This window comes from Copadichromis virginalis, linkage group LG23 (assembly GCF_057382275.1).
Source record: "Copadichromis virginalis isolate Kocher_CV1m ecotype Utaka linkage group LG23, C_Virginalis_male_GT1.1, whole genome shotgun sequence".
Lineage (NCBI taxonomy): Eukaryota > Metazoa > Chordata > Actinopteri > Cichliformes > Cichlidae > Copadichromis > Copadichromis virginalis.
In genome coordinates, this window is record NC_140639.1 from 42,094,213 (window position 1) to 42,099,476 (window position 5,264).

General features: G+C 36.9%; 1 long non-coding RNA gene across 1 annotated transcript; it reads right to left on the minus strand.

The window, feature by feature from the left end:
• Positions 1 to 1,433: 1,433 nt before the first annotated feature.
• Positions 1,434 to 3,012, minus strand: LOC146681658 (uncharacterized). The gene is made up of 2 exons (XR_014918230.1): positions 2,867 to 3,012; positions 1,434 to 2,362 (listed from the first exon to the last, which is right to left on the minus strand). It is a non-coding gene; the product is annotated as an uncharacterized LOC146681658 (long non-coding RNA).
• Positions 3,013 to 5,264: the final 2,252 nt, after the last annotated feature.

The window sequence follows — 5,264 nt, forward strand, 5'->3', positions numbered from 1 at the left end:
CCAAAACACGTGCAAAATCCAAAACACGTACAAAATTCAAAACACATGCAAAATCCAAAACACGTACAAAATCCAAAACACGTACAAAATCCAAAACACGTGCAAAATCCAAAACACGTGCAAAATCCAAAACATGTACAAAATTCAAAACACATGCAAACTCCAAAACACATACAAAATCCAAAACACATGCAAAATCAAAAACACATACAAAATTCAAAACACGTGCAAACTCCAAAACACGTGCAAAATCCAAAACACGTACAAAATTCAAAACACATGCAAAATCCAAAACACGTGCAAAATCCAAAACACGTACAAAATTCAAAACACATGCAAACTCCAAATCACAACGGAAGTGCTCCAGGACGCTAGGGGCAGTGTTGAGCTCGATTTGTAAAATAAACGGCAAGTTTGTTGCAAACACATGGGCTCTAGTCTCCGTTGCGCTTCCCAGGTTGCCTAGCAACTATGATACTAACAGCTGGAAACGTGTCATACAACTTTTTTTGACAGAAATGAAGGAGAACATATTTTTTTTCATTTGTTTGTTTGTTTCTACAAGAGCTTTGTGTGATTTGATAAGTATCTGAGGCTGAGACCACAGGACAGTAAAACATGATTTTTGGGCTTCATTTCTGTACTGAACAGTCATTTAAGATTAGCTAGTAAATAACAATTAGCTAATGTTGTTCATGAGACTAAAGTCATATCACTTTGGTAATGTAAATATAATATGGCCAATATTATGGTTATTATATTAGTCATTATTAGGTATTACAGCAGTGAACATGAACTCTTTGTCAAATACTGAGCTTCAGTACAGATTCAAGTTGCAGTTATTTACATGTCTTACCACCTTAAATCTTCACTCAAAGACAAGTATATAGGAATGACTGCCAAATTTATTTGCCACTGAAGCCGAAGGATGGCATCTGAATAAAACCTCTCTTGACATGCCTAGATGACATTAAAGCTTGGTTGGCTCTAAACTTTTTAAATTTGAATGAAAAGAAAACAGATTTGTTGGTGTTTGGACCCAGTGGCCCCTGTGAGTCCTCTTCTTTTCATTTGGAACCCCTGGAGGTTTATTTTAAACCTGTTGTTACTGCCCTTGGTTTTAAGTTGGACCAGTCCATTTTTATCATTTAAGGCGACTGGCAAGAGTGAAATCGTTTCTTTCTAGGCAGCACTTTGAAACCGTGATCCATGCTTTTATTTCTTCCCCTGTGGACTACTGTAACGCACTTTATGTGGGGGTCAGTCAGTTGTTACTCTGACATCTGCAGCTGGTTCAAAATGTATATTGACAGTGCATATATAGGTGTATCATATATAAGAGACAAATGTTGTTCCTTCAGTATGTTGGCATTACTAAATTTGGCTCAAATGCTTACATACATGTGTAAAAAGAAAATGTACAAGCTGTGAGCTGTTTCAAATCAAATCACTTTTATTGTCACATCACATGTGCAGGTACATTGGTACAGCACATGTGAGTGAAATTCTTGTGTGCGAGCTTCACAAGCAACAGAGTTGTGCAAAATACAATAATGTAAACAAGCAAAATACAAGAATGGCTACATCTGAAACTAATAAATATATGTACAATATATAATAGTATATATATGTTTCTGATAAAATGAAGAGTAGACTGATGTATTAAATATTCCTTTATTGGGTGAGAAAATCAGACCATGTCATAACTGCTTTAAGTCATACAGAATAGATATCAGAGCTTTAAACAGGCTGACGTCTGCTAAATGGGTCAAACTGGGCAGAAAGTATACAAACACATAACATCCTTATAGAATATGATGTAACACTATAGATCAACTTACCTCAGAATATATAAAGCATATAAACAATTACAGCAATATGATGCAACAAACACAGCAGTGCTACTGATCCAAAATACTCAAAGCTTCATAGAACTGAAACAAACATTTATTTTTAGTTCCATTCTGCTGCTGATACAGACTTTAGGTTTCTGAACATTAAACTTGTTGCTGCCTTTCATAGTACGTAACTTGAAGGCCCTGAGTACTTTCTCCCACACTGGAAACACTGGAATGATAAAATTATTTGAACATTACCTAATAAGACTGATTCAGGACAGACAATTAGTTATGTTAAACTTTTCTAGCAGTCCTTCACAAACAGGGAACAGTCTGTCTATTCTCTCCATCTGTCAGCTGCTGCTGGCTCTTCCTCCTCCTCTTCCTCACATACTGCTGAGATTGTCCTGGTGGATCATCAGGGGTGCAAAGCCTCACAGATGATGTAATGCAGTGGGTCCCTCAGTCTGTCCTCACTCTGGACACTTGCAGGTGTCACACATAGAAATCAAATGTGTGATAAGCTGCAGGATTCAAACACAAGTGTGACTTATAAATACATGTTCATACTTTTATTCCACAATCAGAGAGAAAGAAACAGAGAGAGAGTGCAGGACAGACAGACAGGTGACAGTCTCAGGTGTACACACTGCTACAAAACAGCACCAGAGAAGGAGGATTTAGTGTTTGTGTCATTACGAGTGCTAAACAAGAAGAGTTCCCAGATGGTACAGTGGACACATGTGTGACTCCTGTGATTAAAGCATCTTTCTTTCAGCTTAAGGAGTGAACCGTCAGCTGACTGACATGACTGACTTTAATTACGCATAAAATCATCACATTCTCTGTAAGATTAAAGTCAGCTATTGAACGGCGAATATTTTGAAGTGAAGGCTTTAAAACCAAGTTAGTACAAACGTCGCTAATGTCACATAACTTTCCCGACATGTTGCCAAGAGTAATGTTTTAATGTTCTTCATTATAAAAACATTTGCGCATAAATAAGTGACATAATATTCAGTACTTACTTCTGGAAGTTTACTCTTCGTCCGCTCCGCTTCCGCCGTTTTTTTTCGGCAAAATTATCCAAACCACCGCCGCGCTATGAAGTCTGGGATATGTTGGGCCATGAAGGCTACACAGACCCATCCTTAAAATTCAGGGAAATTAAGGACGCATTTGAAGGCCGCATTTCGAGCAGCCTTTGAATTGGGACAGTCTTTGTCGTGTCGCTGTGACATAATCGGCCTTAAAATGCGGCCTTTAAGGCTGCAGACCCCAAATCCGGTCATTGGTACTTCCTGGCTTGTGTAGTTACTAGGTAACAAAAGCTCAACACTGCCCCTAGCGTCCTGGAGCACTTCCGTTGTGTTTTGGATTTTGCATGTGTTTTGGAGTTTGCGCGTGTTTTGGGGTTTGCACGTGTTTTGTATTTTGCACGTGTTTTGTATTTTGCATGTGTTTTGTATTTTGCACGTGTTTTGTATTTTGCATGTGTTTTGTATTTTGCATGTGTTTTGGAGTTTGCACGTGTTTTGTATTTTGTACGTGTTTTGTATTTTGCACGCGTTTTGTATTTTGCACGTGTTTTGTATTTTGTACGTGTTTTGTATTTTGCATGTGTTTTGTATTTTGTAAGTGTTTTGGAGTTTGCACGTGTTTTGTATTTTGCACGTGTTTTGTATATTGTACGTGTTTTGTATTTTGTACGTGTTTTGTATTTTGCATGTGTTATTTATTTTGTACGTGTTTTGGAGTTTGCATGTGTTTTGTATTTTGTACGTGTTTTGGAGTTTGCACGTGTTTTGTATTTTGTAAGTGCTTTGGAGTTTGCACGTGTTTTGTATTTTGTACGTGTTTTGTCTTTTGCATGTGTTTTTTATTTTGTAAGTGTTTTGGAGTTTGCACGTGTTTTGTATTTTGTACGTGTTTTGGATTTTGCATGTTTTTTGTATTTTGTACGTGTTTTGTCTTTTGCATGTGTTTTTTATTTTGTAAGTGTTTTGGAGCTTGCATGTGTTTTGGATTTTGCACGTGTTTTGGATTTTGTAAGTGTTTTGGAGTTTGTACGTGCTTTGTCTCTAGGGGCCACCGTAGCTTCCTGCTGGGAACAAGCATGTGTTTTGGCTTAATTCAATCCTAATTACATATTTATTTTTATTTTCCCAGCTCAGCTTGATCTTTACCAAAGAACCATGGTTATTAAAATGTGCAGTGATGGGGGAACAAAAAAATCACCCCGTAAACAGTTGTAGGAGTGTACTTCTTTTTAAATGTATGCACAACTAACGTTGTTCTGAAATTAAGCTATGCTCTTCATTTCTGAATATGCTTATGTTATAGGGAAAATTTATTGCATGTAAAAGTGAAATATATATAAATGTGTAAATACACATTTTTTTTATAGCTGAGATATTAATGGCAGCACCAATGCTGGTTTTGTCTGTTACAGCTTATATAAGGAAAATGTACCACTCTAAAACTAGAATTCAAGTAAAGCGGTAATAATACAGTGATTCTTCAACTCTAATAGAGAAGATTTGCTTGTCTCTTTTCAAAAAAAAAAAAAACAAAATAAAACCAATTACTGGACCTTTTATCCAGCAGTCAGTTCTGTGTCCTAAACAAGCTGTTTTAGCTCTCTTCCCTTTAAGGCCTTTAACCCAACTTTCATTTGATTGTATTTGATTGTCTTTACTTCTCCAAACAGAAATTGGTTCTAGTTGGAACTGCCTTTAAATGTGCAAAGCTTCTGAAGACACCCCCTAATGTTTTTTTTTTTAATTATCAGATTGAAATGTACGGTGTGCCTGAGAGGTTAAATGCGCCGCAAATTAAGAAAATACCAGGAACTAGAAAAACTCTGCAAAAGCACACTATCACAACGGAAGTTGAATAAAACACAACTGAGACGATAAGGATTTCTCTGTTTCTGTTGTCTTTTGTGTGCTTTTTGCAGCATTTTTCTATTTGCTGGTGTTTTCTAAAGTTGCATGTTTTAGAAGTCACTGTTAAAATTGAAAATACGCCCATTGCCTTTGAAATCATAGGTGAGCCATTCAAGTTCAATGATCAGGACACGACAACAGATGTGTTACTTTGAACTTGTGGTTCGCCTCTTTAAACACTGCATCAAATGTCGTGTTTTTTTGGGAACAGCATCTTCTCTCTGACGTCAAACAGATCAAGGAGTAGACAAATGGGTCATATCTAATACAGTATGTCCATACACAACTGTGGCATTATTTATGTATAAAAAGCTTTTCTTACAAACTCAGTTTGTGCATATAATAACCTCACCCAAGTGACAAGAGTTGTGTGCTTCATATCCAGGGGGCTGAGGCTGAAAACTGCCAAGTCACACCTAGCAACAATACTCCACAGTGCTCCAAGCAAACACATATGCACACAAAAACACAAATATAA